Genomic DNA, 16676 nt, shown 5'->3' on the forward strand with positions numbered 1-16676 from the left:
TTCTGTGAGTGTGTTCAGTTTTATTGATCTCAGCAGCAGCCACGGGTATAACGACCAATAACTTGAGTTATCTGTTCTATAAGTAATGTAAGATTCCAATTAATGATGACAGTTTTGACATATCCAATGGTGTTATCTTTTCATTTTTCAAAACATTCCTGAGACATCTCTCCAACCATCCTGGTCATAACATAAATAAAATAACTGCTACTGGAATGTAGGTAGTGAATTGCTACTCAATCCACCTCCTACAACTCCTTAAAACTAACCACATTCCACTTCCAAAGTATTTGTAACAAAATTTTTCACTTCTACTCCTGGACTTCTCTCTACAAATAAGACATTATCACCGCCACTGAAACCTGGTTCAAGACAACCATAAATGACTCTGAATTTCTACCCCCAAGATTCAATATCCTATGACTAGACAGAAAGTATAAATAAAGGTAGTGGTGTTGCCCTCTTCTACACTAGTTCATATTACATAACCCCCTTTTCCAATTCCATCCCAAAATTCGACACTGCTGAAATTCTAATCTCTTATTTAAATATCAATAACTACAAGAAAATATGTGTTGTCATTATTTGCATGCCCCCAGGCAACAATATACCTATCCTTGGGAGTATCCTAGCTTGGATCTCCAGTATAATCAAAAATGAAATAATCATTCTAGCAGATTTAAACATAAACTGGTCCCTTATCTGCTCAAACCATCCCTCCTATAATTTAAATCTATTCCATTTCACCCAGCTAATTACGTCATTCACTAGATTCAACAAATCACACTCTGAAGAATCCATCCTTGACTGGATACTGGTCAGCGACCCCAACAATATCTCTTCAGTAGGCACCATCACAATCCCATTAAGCAACCATCTCCATGTTTTCATCATCAGAACATCTCCTTCCATCCAACAAGAACACCATTGCAAACAGTCTAGAAATTTAACCAACTTTGACCCCCAAACATTCTTCAACATACTAAAACACATAAATTGGAACACTCTAAAAAACATCCATTTAGTGAAGCTGTTACCTGCTTTGTCAACCTATTCTTGAAACCCTTAATAAAGTTGCACCCTCCCACTTAAAAAGAGTAAAAGCTAATTCAACCCCCTGGCTAAAAATCAACAAAACAACTAATGCAAAACAGAGACAAAGCATGGAAACTCTGTGTAAAAATGGAAATCATACCACACTACAAAACTACAGGTAACCCTGCAACCTCGTAAAAAAAATAAATAAATAAAAAAATAACCAAAGAGAAAAAAAGAGTACTACCTTAAATTCCAGTCCTACAATAGCAATAACCCTCCCAAAATTCTGGACAGGCATCTCCTCACTCCTAAACCCCGACACTAAGACCAAACCCTTTCCATTTCCCAAGAATAACAACTCTGATATAACCACTACTTTCAACAACCATTTCATCAACACCATATTGAATATTACATCAAAATTTACCCAACACTATAGTGACTCATGCTTACCTGCCACTACTTCATCTCATTCCCATCTCCCTTCACACACCCTTCTCCATCCCTCACACCATGACTCTTCTGACCTCTTCTACTCCTGCACACCCTCCTTCTCCATAAACTCATTCCCATTTCAACTATCAAATGCCTACTACTCAAACATAAACCATACTCCAATGCAGCAGGTGATCTGCCCACAGACTTCCTAAGACTTGCTGCAGATGCTGTTGCCTACCCCATTAGCATTCTTATAAACAGATCCATCCGTGAAGCATATGTCCCAAAATCATGGAAATGGGGACATATTATACCCCTCCATAAAGGCAGTGACACTATAGATCTCTCCAACTACCATCCAGTCGCTATTCTCTACCCTCTCTCTAAAATTCTTGAAAAATGTATTCAGACTCAACTCCTTTAATTCTTCACAAGCAATCATATTCTGTCTCTTACTGAAAATGGATTCAGGCCAGGCTACAGCACTATGACTGCCATCATATCCTTCATGGAGAAAATCAATAAAGCCAGGGATGTTGGTAAATATGTCTCATTAACCTTCCTAGAGCTTTCTAAAGCCTTTGATAACATTTCACATCTCCTTCTTAACCAACTCTCACGAATAGGACTGTCCTCCCCTTCTCTTAATTGTTTTTTAAGCTATTTATCAAATAGACAACAAGCTGTTAACTGAAACTTCTCTCTCTCCTCCTATCTTCTCAATACCACAGGTTACTCACAAGGTTTCATATTGGGATACCTACTTTTTAGCATCTTCATTAATAAACTTCACTTATCTCTTACCCATGGCTTACTTATCCAATATGCCAATGATTCTACAATCATGTGCACTGCCGACTCTATATCTAACCTCCAACACATTACTCAACTGGCATTCTCTTCCATTGAAAACTGGCTTTCCAAAGTTCATGAACTGCTCAATGCTAATAAAACAAAGCTACTAGTTTTTATCCCTAAGTCACACACCCCATTAGAGAAAAATCAACTCAACATACTCTCTCACAACAAAATGCCAGTAGAACTAGTCTCCCAAACCAAACTGCTTGGCATTATAATTGATGAACACCTCAAATTTGATCACCATGTCCATCACAAAATTAAAAAAATCTTACCAAAAAGTAGGCTTGCTATACAGGCACAATCAATTCCTTATTACCTCTACAAAAAAGACCCTTGCCATCACCTGTCTTTTACAACCTCTAACCTACTTTGCTCCACTTCTTACAAATTTAACCTCCAATCAACTGCTACAAAAAAGTCACTCAATTTGCAACTAATGCACCATACTCTACCCACCATTGTAAAGCATTATGCTCTCTAAACTGGCTAGAATTCCCAAACCATTTTTCCTATTTACAACTAATGAAAACTCACAAAATCATATACAAACCATTATGCCCCATCCTATCTTCTCTTTTCATAAACTACCTACCCAACACATCCCTTAGATCCAAAAATCATCTTCTGCTGCAAATTCATAAACCAAAACTCCCTCCTGGCCAACTTCTTTACTCCCAATCCATGGGCAAAAAGTGGAACTCTCTTCCTTTAACTCTCAGATCAAATCATAACATTTCAGCCTTTAAAACTTCCTGACATAACTACCTATCCTCCATAACGTGCTGTGACTGCACCTTATTCCCTCCTTTCAAGATCTGACCTCATCTTTTTAACTATACTCACTCACTTTCTTTGCCTCTGTTTTAGATATACTGACTTATGCTATTTTTGATATTGTTTCCATACATACATTTATATCTTTCTTAAACTGCATAAGTATGTCCTTATTAGAATGAGTTATGTTATTTTTGGTTTTAAAGTTCTATATACTTTTTTGACTGTTGAAATATGAATACTGTAATATTCTGTGCAGTTTATTGTTCATGGTTGTAACATGTTCTTGGAGCTTTTCTGCCCGGGCTTCCAGGGAAAATGGGCTCTCTGAGCCCAGTGGACTGTCCCAGTAATCAAATGCTAATCAATAAACAAAGAAACAAACAAACAAATAAATAAATAAATAAATAAATAAATAAATAAAATAAATAAATAAACTAAAACAAATAATGAAAATACAAAAATGTCGAATGTTTATGCCAATAAAGATTACACAAAATAAAAACCCATGGAGTACTGGCTCACCTCCGGGTACCACACAAGACCAAGTCCTAAAAGTAATATCAAAATCTAAAAATATTGCATTGATCAGTTCTGAAAATATCTCTGGATGCATCATAAATAGCATGAAGCATGATTTAACTATACCCCTAACAAAAGTGTTGAATCTCAGCCTCCATACAGGCTTTATAGTAAGTGGATTAAGAACAGCTACAGTCACTCCCTGCATAAGGGAGAATTTTCCACAGACCCAGATTATTACAGACCCATAATTCTGAACAACCTCATATACAAAACAATGGAAAGAATTATCATAGAAATAATCATTCAGGACATCCAAAAACTGGATCCATCTCAGTTTGTATTTGTCAATAGCAGGTCATGCTTAATAAACCTCATGGATTTTTTTTGGAAAGGTCACCAAAGTAATGCATGAAGGTAAAACAGTGCACACCACATATGTCAACCTGGCTAAAACTTTTTGCACAATCCCCCACTCAAGCATAGTAGAAAAGCTAACTATATACAATAGGGAATAAGCCTCTATGTCACCTGCTGGTTTGCCAACTGGCTCACAGATAGGATACATGAAATCAAAGTAGTGAAAGTCATCTCTAGAAAGAGACCATTCACCACTGGAGTCCCATAGATTCTGTGCTGGGACTTCCCCTGTTTGGCATGCACTTTTCTTAAAAGGGCTCTGTCTGACTATGTTTGCAGATGACTGTAAGTTCAGAGCAGTCATTGAATCCTCAAATGACTTAGCCATCCAGCATAGGTTCATAAGTTCATAGGTGGGTACTAGACTATCGGCCCTAGGGCCTATACAAGCCTAGCCATAACAATTCCCTGGATATTTCTTCCCACAATATTTATTTCCCTGGACCCCTGTCTAGCAGGAGACTGACGTGATCCCTGGGGTGAATTCTCTATCTCCCAACCAATCGTCAACGTTCCTTTTGAAGAGGGCCAAGGAGGCTCTCTGCTTGCCATGTATCAGCAGTCTATTCCAGAGTATCGGGGGTCTATGGGTCAGGAACCTCTCTCTCCAGCATGTTTTGTTTATTGTGATGACAAGGTTTAGATCCCTGGAGTGTGTGGCTCTGAGGGATTGGGATTTCTTTAAGTGGAGCATGTCCAACAGCTCAGGGTTTGACATGGCCTTGTATGTTAAGCAGAGATAACCTCTGAGTAGACGATATGCCACTGTATAGCTGGCATTTTTTTAGATGGTCAGCATAGTGCTGGAAGGTTTGTCCAAATAAATATCTTTGCCAAAATCATGGGCTGAAGCTAAATGCCAAAATAAATGCATTATTGTATCATTTGAGAAGTCATCTACCTCAGGGAACTTCCACATTGACAATACACCCATCAGAGTTGCCAAATTGTTCAGAATTTGTGAACATATGTAAACAATACCCTAACTTTTAATCACCATGTGTCTATCGTTGTAAGAATGTCCTATATTGCACAACTTAAAAACAAAGGGATTGTATCTAAATCTAGAGATGCCATTACCCCTTTACTTGGCCCCCATTAGGCCAGTTATTGAATATAATGCCGCCTTTGACATGTCTCTGTCCAGACACATGTACCAACCGGAAAGCCTACAGAGATACCGTATTAAAAGGATACAAGACCCAAACATGTCCTACATAGATTCATAGGTGAATACTAAGCTAACTACCCTGAAGGACTATGCCTAGCCAATAAATCTGATGTCAGAACCAACGCATGTACCCTGTGTCTATCAGATGAAGACCTTAACCATTACACCTTACCAACCCCAAAACCTTTCACTATATGGGAAACAGAAAATGTACCTAATGTCTGCCTCCCTTTACTACTAATGGACAGAGACAGCTCCTAAATGCTTTATCATATGCATGGGTCTCCTCAAATTATCTACTGGCATGACCCCAGCTATTCTACTTAGGGGTAATATACAATGATCAACTATGGGATTGGTAAGGATCTCAAACCAAATAACATAGGTTAATATAAGCACTAAAAGGGACATTTGCTAAACTTAAAATGGTCTGCAAGGGCAGCTAGCCTAGTACTTATGAAATATCTATGCTCAATGAAATAGATTTATCCCTTTCATCTTTATCAGATGGACAAACTTCATCAGGACCTAGTATACTCCATTAGCAAGCACCTTTAAACACCTCTTCAAATAACCATGTGACTAAATCAGTAAAGGTATATCATGCTTAAAACATAATACTCTCACATTAAAGTTATATATAAAACACTTAGAATTAATTAAATAACAAATACATCAAAAAGTTATTGAAAACCAGTTTAAGTATTCCGTGGCACATGTAAACATATTTAAAATACAGTTTTGTATCATCTTATAGTAAGTACGCAAGTTTCTATACTCAAGTTGTCATTTAACCCTGACTTTATGCAAGCATTCATAATGAAACAGGAAGCAGTGGAAGGACAAAAAAGTGTGGCATGTGCACAAAATGACCCTTCGTCAATAATAAGATGGTTGACAATTCAGATGTACAGAAATAAGGCTATATTTAGCTGTCAAATTAATGATGTGGTTTATTTAGCCTACTGCCCTTCCTGCTCTGCATTCAATAGTGGGAAAACAGAAAAGTGTCTAAGAACATGTATTGTCAACACCAATCTAGATTAACAACAAAGATGGTAGGAATGTCCTTTCTAGACACTTGCAGCATTTCTACTGCACAAAGGATTTTTGTTTTTGATATTGGATAAAGAATCTGTAAAGATCAGAAAAAGGGAATGGAAAAACAGACTAGAAAGACAAGAAATGTGATGGCAGATACTTATGAATACTACTTTCTGACTTCTTCTTTTTACTTATTTATTTGGCCAATGTCACTAATATGCTTTTCAGTTTATCAAACCACTGATGTGTACTGAATATGTCTCAAGCTAGAGTTTAATTACCTGCTGATGAAAGGTGCCACTATCAAATCTAAATGAGTCAAGCTTGCTGAGTACCTGGTCATGTTTTTTCTTCCATAGCAGCAAAACTAACAGTTCTTGTCATACTTCATAATGCCATTTTTGACCCAAACAAAGCTATCACTGATTCTCAATACATACCTCACAAAATGCATGTTATAGCCGAGATGATATCAGAGCACATTTTCTATACTGTTATTATGCACAAGGCTCACGAATGCCCCTTTTCCAGTAATAACATTTGGCACTTTATTCTAAAGTTTATTTTCTAAAACTCCATTTTATAACAGTAATAAAATTTGGCACTTTACTCTAAAGTTTTCTTTCTACAACTCTACTTTATAAACTGCAATATAAAATGTTCTTCAAATGGTGTATCACCCAACACTAAAAGAAAAAAATATATGGCTCTATAATAGCCATGACCCCAGATACTCCACTAACCCACTAAACCTTTCAGGAAAAGTCATAGTTATACAATCTAACCCCTGACAACCAAATGGGTCCATTCGATTTACTAACAGTACTTAATGGAGCGAACACCATTTTTAGTACATCAATGATATAGGAAACAGCCTCCATTATAAATGCAGTAGCAATAAATCTGAAAGGGAAAATTACTAAATAATGAGTACCGTATTACTGGTGCAATAGTACCCAGACCTGATAACTGCAGAAAGGTTTCTGTTTTTATGAAAACAGAAGGAATATAAAATAATTACACTCTACTAGCTCACTCAGGAGTGATAATCCTTGGCTAATGTTCAAATGATATATTCAAATATAAGAATAAACAATGTATACCGTTTTGGGCATAACAAAAACACACCCATTTACCATAAAAGCTCTTAAAATGCATAGCTTCACATCATCTCTTTCTCTCTGATTTGAAAAAAAAAATCACTTAAATTAGAAAGACAAGAGGAATAAAAGCACATTCCCCCTGATTCAATAAACTACATGTAGGTTTCGTGCAGAGCCTACATGGAGTGTTTTTTGTCTACATGATATTGCTCATTGCACAGCATCGCACCATGCATATTAATGATGTGTGGTGCGTGTAAGCAACATTTCGTGGCTTGCACCAATGTTGCAGGCATCAAAACCTCTAATATGAATGTGGATCATACCTTCCATCCTTTTTAGTACCAGAAATCTGGACAAACACTAAAATAATGAGGGGACAAAGGCCCCAAATAGGAACAGCTTTACAATATTGTTCTTATAAGTGTAGAAAATAGCTAGAATAATAGGATTTGTGTTAGCATGCATTTACTAAAGGATTATGATGATTATGTATTGACTTCAATCTTCAGCACAGATTTTACAAGGAACAGCCCAAAAATATGATGCAAACATTTGAACATTCTGCAAAAACTTGGACAGTTGGGAGGTATGATGTGGATAGCTTTTCCTTGTAAGGTTGCTGGCAATGAAAGTGGATTGTAGGACAGCACTGCAATTGCTTTTCCCTTACTTGTGTTTTCTTCATTAAAATTTATTTGGAGCACTGCCATAGATTGTTTTTCTTAATTTCAAATCCGTCTCCATTTTTTTCTGGCCAGTGTTTGCATGATGTGCTGCTTAACACAAACCTGATAGGCTGTGCTCATCTGGTTTGCATGAAGTGCAGCAGTGCACAAAATGGAGGAATGGACCACTCAAATTGCACACAGGACCCAGACAGACACAAACATAAACTGGATGCATTCAATTAATACTATTGCCCATTGCATAAACATGGTAGTGGCGTTGCACTACAATTAGCAGCGAGAACTTTACAATGAATACTAAGATAGGGAATATCATGTCAGTAATCATGTGGCAGCAGGTGTTAAGTGTAGGTGTGGAGTGCAGATGGTCTGGGGTTCTAGTACAGGGTATGCAAATTTTGTTTTACTGTTGTGACATTGCAGAATATAGCAGCAAAGTGCAACATACACAATTGTTTTCTCAACCTTTTTGTGGCAATAGCTGTAAGTGTAGGACAATGGTAGACATGGTCCATTTGACTAGCACATTTGCACAAGTGCCTGTATACCGAATCATCTTGAATTGCATTGCTTGTTACTGTTGTGCATTGCTTACCATCGTGCAAACATGTTGTCTGCCAGTGCACACCCTCACCTATCATGTTTGTATGATGGTAAGCGATGCACAATTTTTCAAATGTTGCAGAACCAAAATGTGCACAGTGACAGTAAGTGCAACACATGCAATTGAAATGAAAACATCAGGATACAAAATGCAGTTGGTGGGAAATGCTCATTCTACATTGAGCTTTAGCTATGGTAGACATGTCTGGTGTTGCTGTTGAGGGAGTGCACTTTCAAGCACAGAGGAGGGGTGCTCAGGTGTCCAAATTCTTTACTGGACTCCTAGTTAAAAAGCATGGCCACAGTTGCTGCAGCAGGGTTATTCAGGCTCAGAATACAAGTCTGAAAGAAGATGGTGCAGTGGTGCATTGGTAGCATTGTCACCTCATAGCATGAGGTTCTCCAGTTCAATTCTCAGATGTGATGCCTTCTGTGCAGAGTGTGCATGTCCTCCATGTGTTTGTGTGAATTTGCTCTGTTTTCCTCCCACATTACAAAGGCATGCATTGAGATCATTTCTCCCTGGGCCTTCGCTGAAAATTGGCTTAATTCCAAGTTAGACTTTCTAAATAAATAAAGCCTGAAATAGTATTACCAGTGCTACAGGTATCCCCTGCACTGGTGAACAATACAGACATCATTTTGATGACATCTGGAGGAGGAAGTTGGATATCCTCAAGCATTGGATCAGAGAATTTTGTACACGGGGCACCCCTTAGATGTGTACTTATCAATTTCAGTGAGTAATTGTTAGAGTTAAAAGCTGAATATAGTCAAGACTAGTATTCATAATGGTATTCTGTTCTGTTTTTTCCACAGCTGCCACGAAGTGAGCCTGGAATGTGAGGTCCCATGCCACACATTTGTTAAGGATGTGAGAAGCATGTGGTATGTATGCATCAGAACAGTAATATTCTAAATAGTAATTTAACAATAATAATATATAATAATAATAATAATAATAATAATAATAATAATAATAATAATAATAATTTACTAGCATTAAAAGGCAAGGATGGCCTAATTGATATTTAATACAGTTGTATCAAACTGAGCATGCATATTTCAACTGTAAAAAAGTATGCAGGACTTCGCCTGTAGCACAAAGAAACAGTTCCTTATTCCCAAATAACAGTGAGCATGTATCTCTAAACTGTAAAAGGAAAGTATGCATGCAGTAGTCTGTATGGCAAAATGACATTACAGTATTAGATAGTAGTCAGTGGTCATGGGTTCAAAAAACACGCTTCCAAAATATACAATTCCATTAAGTTTTCATCGTTATTGCAATGTAATTTCAGACCTCTATACCAGTGGCACAAATGGCCTGAACTGGAACACGCATATGTGCAATATATGCACATATCAAGGATTGTTGGCTGCAATCTGTACTATAGTGTGCCTCTGTTATGAACTGGGTAGTCTTAAAAGAAATGTAATGAAGAAATTTGTTAGGAGTTTGTATTGTTAAAAGTAAAGGTAACAGAATAGAGTCAAATAATTGTATCAATGCTTTCAATGCCACATGTGAAGTTACTAATGCTCTCCCTCTTTTTTCCCATCCCAACCATTATCGTCTCTCTTTTTTTTTATTTGTTGTTTTTTTCTAAAGCAGAAGTGTATATGTGTGTGTGGGTTTGTATGTGTGTGTGTGTGTGTGTGTGTGTGTGTGTGTGTGTGTGTGTGTGTGTGTGTGTGTGTGTGTGTGTGTGTGTGTGTGTGTGTGTGTGTGAGTGTGTGTGAGATGAGTGAGCTTGATCAGTGGCAGCAGCAGTAGTAAAGAGGTTTGCTTACCTCTCGACTTTTCAGCTGAAGAAATCTGAATAAAGCCTAAAATAAAGTGGAAAGAATGGCTGAAAAATATGAAGAGAATTTAATTACTGCTCTTATAAAATTACAAACTTGCTTAAATAATACGATTTGTGATAGCACACATATTCTGAAAAAAATAAAACTCTGAAACTAAAATGTATGTCATTATTTATTGATATCACTCTCCAATGACAGGTGACAAACCAGATCTTTTAGGAGTAAAGAACCAAAAAGTAAAGTAAATACCTGGGTATTTTTCTGAAGTGTTATATTTTGGGTATAAAATGCTTCTTCCAACATCATTAACATAAACTAGTACATTTAAATTTGAAACATTAGGTGGCAGAACTATTTTACATCAAAAATATATAAAAATATAATATAGTAATAAAAAGAAAATAAATAAGTAAAATGCAACAATTTTGCAGACAGCCCAATTCTCTAAGTGCAATAATGCCCTCCAGGGTGTGTGTCATTGTGGATATAATGCTCTTCCAGAGGTGAAGAGGCCCTCTGCTTGTGGCATCTGTCCTCAGAACATCCCTGGTCAGGCATTATTTCCACAATAACACACACACCCCATTGGGCATTGTTGCTTGCTTATTGAATTATATCCATTTAGTTTCATGAAGCATTAGTGCACAACGGAGCACAATGGAGTGCATCATGCACCATTGTTAAGCAATGGTAATACAAAAGTAGTTAATTGTATTAGCTACAGCTGTATTCAGAACCAGTACCATCTGGCCTCAAAAAGGAACGCATTACTGTGTTAAGTGAATTAATACCTGCAGCCAGAGAATCAGTTAAAGAGTAGGTGTATGCAACAGCAGTTGTCCTCCATTTGTTATTTAGTCTCTAAAATACGCCTGCTACACAACTGAGTCTGTAGCACCATCTGTTAATGCAGGGATCCATTCATTTTTAGGGTCAGATGGAACTGGGTTCAAATCCAGGTGTATGTAACAGTTCGTTTCAAATTCTTTTATTTGTAAATTCAAATTCTAATGTGTGATAGTTGGCATGAAGTCACTAAAATATGGCTGGATGGTACTGGTTTCCAATATAGCTTTATATAACACTTATAACTGCTTTTTGCCATAGTCACCCATTAGTGCCCGATGCGCACCAATGTGCAATTATGCTTTAAAGAAAAGATATGGGAAAGATAGGAAAGTGGTGAAATGGAGAGCAAGCAGGGAGAAGAACAAAGTGAAAGGATGGCAGGAATGTGTAGGATGGATGTAGGAAAGAACCACAGATATCTATTTCTTCAACAGTAAAAAATTATTAAAGTGTAGAATATTACCTGAATTTGCAGTGTCAAACACAGTGAGAGGGGTGACCTCAACACAATTATGTTGTATAGCCAATTGGACTGAATCAAGTGTGCCAAGATGACACTTCTGTGAAATGGAGAGCTATGTATGGGACAGCATTATTTTTTGGGACAGGTGCTCTTTTTTGAGAGAGAGAGAGAGAGAGACAAAGAGAGAAGAATGTTGGGGAAGGGTAGGTCAGGTAGGCTGGGTAGTTGAGGAAGCAATCACAGACATACAGGACATACAAGACAAGACACAGGGACTTGGAAGGACACAATAGGTAGGTGAACATTGTGATTGGGGTGAGGGTGGGGACATTGCAAACCCAAGGACATCAAGCCGGGTGACAGTGAGAACTGAATCATCACCCACTGGACTGTCATCACTGTCACCTCACTGAGCCTATGGCTGCAGTATCTGATGTCTACATCTGCTCATGCTATTCAATACAATGATGGAGAGCAATGTCTACATCCAGGGTAGGTGTGCACCAACTATGTGGCACACAATCCTACACACCAACCCTGGAAATTCATTGCAGGTGATAAAATCACCATCTGTGCCACTGCTCCTGGAGGGAACCACTGGCCTGTCCTGCAGGTAGAACTACCTAAGAGGACAGGCAGTGCAGGAGCAGCAGAAGTGGTGGTACCAGGTTGTGTCCCAGATAAGCTGGGCCTTGGTGCCTTAGCTGGTGGAGGGGCTGGCAGGAGGATACTGTGGAGTAGGCCTACCCTGCTGTGCTTTGGGAAAGAACAAAAACGGGTACCACTCAGCTCCAATCCATGGAAACATAATGTGGGACACCACATTTTGATACAAACAGACTGCTGGAGGTAAAAACAACAAACTGGTGAAGAAGGCAATAAGAGTAGTGAGCAAACCAATGGTGTTTAATCCAGAAGAAAACACTCACAAGGTACTGAAAAGTACAGACAAACTGCAAACCAATGAAAAAAATAAAGCGCTTTTCATCCTGCTCACTAGCAAAACTTCTTCAGATAAAAAATGTCATAAAAACTTCATCATTAAATACCAAGTAAAAAAGTGAGTGTTGTAAGCCACACAAGTTACACTCAATTAACTTAAAGAGACATTGCTCACTGTGGTGAACAAGTTGTCATTTAAAATGCAAAATGCATGTTACATATATTTGTAACACATTTCTGCCTCTTCTAGCAAGATATGTAATCAATAGTTAAAGAAATAAAAGGCTTCATTGTTAACAACAGTGTTAACAAAACGAAAGTTAATTAAAGTCTGAAACAAACACTGAAGTTTGTTGAAGTCTGAAACAAACAGTTGTCACATTACTATTACACCAACTAAGTGCCTAAACGCTAACAAGTAGACATGTCAAGGGTCTAAAAAACAAGTAATGCAAAGACAAAGTGAAGAAAACTAAGAAAAAAAACAATAAAATAATAATAGATAATACTATTGCAGGCCTGATAAAATAGGTTTAATGTTACACGTTCTTTTCTCTAAAAGGTAACAAGGGTGTTGTGTATAAACATTTGTGGTGTACTAGCATCTCAAATTCCTAAGCTTAAGTATACATGCCAAAGATATTACTTCATTCAAACCTGGATTAAAACAAGATCCAGTACGAAGTTGCCAGCACAATTAGGTTGCTCCAATAATAAAGATGTAGGTCCACCTCTATTATCATCAAACACTGAGTCAATGGCTCTAAATAAGAAAGAATGGTGTGGATATGACACTATATGTCTTGCCAGAGCATTGTCTAAGCTTTGATTTCTGATTTTATACAAATGCTCGTAAACACGTTCTTTCAACTTACGGTCGGTTTTACCGATATAGAACGCGGTGCAACCTGAGCATTGGGCCACATAGACCATAGATTTAGACTGGCAAGTAAACCTAGAGTGGATCTTGTAAGTAGTGTTTCTAATAATTACCTTCTTGCCTGTACTCATGTGCTTGCAATAATTGCACATTTGGCATTTGTGCATACCACATTTCCAATTTAAAGCTGGTTTGTTGGCCTCTAATAAACTTTTCAAGTTGGTACCATGCTTGTATGTAATTCATGGGCTGTTTTCAAACCAATCAGCAATATGGGCATCTCTTCTAATTATTTCCCAATTTTTGTATAGAATGTACTTTATCTCCTTAGCATCACTACTAAAAGGGGTAATCAGACTAATTGTGTATTTATATTTGTCAAGATGACTAGAATCAATTGTTCCAGTATTATTGGAACTCAAACTAAGAATTGGCCTATAAAGGCCTTGTTCTCTCTTAGTGGTGACTTCATCACAGATCATGTCTATCAGGTCCTCAGGGTAACCCCTTTTGAGAAACATGTCCTTCAGTTTTTGACTTTCGTATAAAAAGTCTGACTCAAGTGTGTTCATACGTGCAGCTCTCACAAGTTGTCCCCTGACAACAGATTTTTTCTTGTGCCAAGGGTGACAGCTGCTGTAATGGAGAAAAGAACTGGATTATGTGTGTTTTCTATAGATTTTAGAAACATATGAGTTTTTTGTTTCGTCTTTGCTCAAATCAACATCCAGGTAAGAAATCTTGTCTGTGTCAAAGACAAAGGTAAAAGAAAGGAAGCTAGTTGTACTGTTAAAATAATCTACCAATGTTGTTGCATCATCCCTGTTATCTGTTTCTTTATATCAGGTTTATTAATGATAAACTCACGCTCCCATGATGCCATAACCAAATTTGCATAGCTAGCACCACACGGGAACCTAATTGCCACTCCTGTTTTTTGTTGTTAAATGTAATGTAATTGTTGTTCAAAATGATGTCCAACATTTCCTCTAATAGATTTACTTCTTCTGATGGTGCTCCCTTGGCCCTCAGTAGGCTACTGATCCGTTAAATCCCTTCATCATGTGGTATTGAAGAGTAAAGGTCCTGGACGTCAATGGTTAAGAAATTCATAGAATGACTGTAGTCCAAATTGTTAATTTGGCCTAAAAATGACCAAGAGTCTTTACAGATTTGTTGTTCCTGGGTCACATATATTTTAAGGGTTTCATCTACCCATTTCGCCCAAGGGTACGTTGGACTAGACCTTGCGTCTACTAATGGTCTCATTGGTGGATTACCAATGTTTTTGTGTAATTTGGGAACACCAAAAAGAATAGGAGTTCTAGGGGCTGGCATGCTAAGGTACTTAAAAAGGTCAGAAGTAATCCTGGCTTTCAAAAACATCTCGAATAAGTGTGATTTAATTTTAGAACAAGCTTGATTTAATTCATTACGTGATATGAGCTGATAAGTAGGGCTATTGACTATCTTTTCCATTTCATTAATGTAGTGGTCAGTGTACATCACTACTAACCCACCACCTTTGTCTGGTGACATAATCCGAACAGAAGCCTGTTGGATTAAGTGTAACAAGTCGCGTTGTTCTCTAGAAATGTTAGAGGGGAGATGAAACTTTCATCAGTGATGTACACTGACCACTTCATTAACGAAATGGAAAAGATAGTCAATAACCCTACTTACCAGCTCGTATCACGTAATGAATTAAATCAAGCTTGTTCTAAAATTAAATCACACTTATACGAGATGTTTTTGGAAGCCAGGATTACTTCTGACCTTTTTAAGTACCTTAGCATGCCAGCCCCTAGAACTCCTATTCTTTTTGGTGTTCCCAAATTACACAAACACATTGGTAATACACCAATGAGACCATTAGTAGATGCAAGGTCTAGTCCAACGTACCCTTGGACGAAATGGGTAGATGAAACCCTTTAAAAATATGTGACCCAGGAACAACAAATCTGTAAAGACTCTTGGTCATTTTTAGCCCAAATTAACAATTTGGACTACAGTCATGCTTTGAATTTCTTAACCATTGACGTCCAGGAGCTTTACTCTTCAATCTCACATGATGAAGGGATTGAACAGATCAGTAGGCTACTGAGGGCCAAGGGAGTACCATCAGAAGAAGTAAACCTATTAGAGGAAATGTTGGAAATTATTTTGAACAACAATTACATCACATTTAACAAAAAATACTTTGTTCAAAAATCAGGAGTGGCAATGGGGTCCCCGTGTGGTGCTAGCTATGCAAATTTGGTTATGACATCATGGGAGCATGAGTTTATCTTTAATAAACCTGATATAAAGAAACAGATCCATTTTTACACCCACTTCCTTGATGACGTCTTTATACTACTCAATGGTAACAGGGATGATGCAACAACATTGGTAGATTAATTTAACAGTACAACTAGCTTCCTTTCTTTTACTTTTGTCTTTGACACAGACCAGATTTCTTACCTGGATGTTGATTTGAGCAAAGACAAAACAAAAAACTCATATGTTTCTAAAATCTATAGAAAACACACATAATCCAATTCTTTTCTCCATTATAGCAGCTGTCACCCTTGGCACTAGAAAAAATCTGTTGTCAAGGGACAACTTGTGAGAGCTGCATGTATCAGACTTTTTATACGAAAGTCAAAAACTGAAGGACATGTTTCTCAAAAGGGGTTACCCTAAGGACCTGATAGACATAATCTGTGATGAAGTCACCATTAAGAGAGAACAAGGCCTTTATAGGCCAATTCTTAGTTTGAGTCCCAATAATACCGGAACAATTGATTCTAGTCGTCCTGACAAATATGAATACACAATTAGTCTGATTACCCCTTTTTGTAGTGATGCTAAGGATATAAAGTACATTCTATACAAAAACTGGGAAATAATTAGAAGAGATGCCCATATTTCTGATAGGTTTGAAAACAGCCCACGAATTATATACAAGCGTGGTACCAACTTGAAAAGTTTATTAGAGGTCAACAAACCAGCTTTAAATTGGAAATGTGGTATGCACAAATGTCAAATGTGCAATTATTGCAAGCACATGAGTAGAGGCAAGGAGGTA

This window comes from Protopterus annectens, chromosome 4.part0 (assembly GCF_019279795.1).
Source record: "Protopterus annectens isolate FY-2018-M chromosome 4.part0, PAN1.0, whole genome shotgun sequence".
Taxonomy (NCBI): domain Eukaryota; kingdom Metazoa; phylum Chordata; order Ceratodontiformes; family Protopteridae; genus Protopterus; species Protopterus annectens.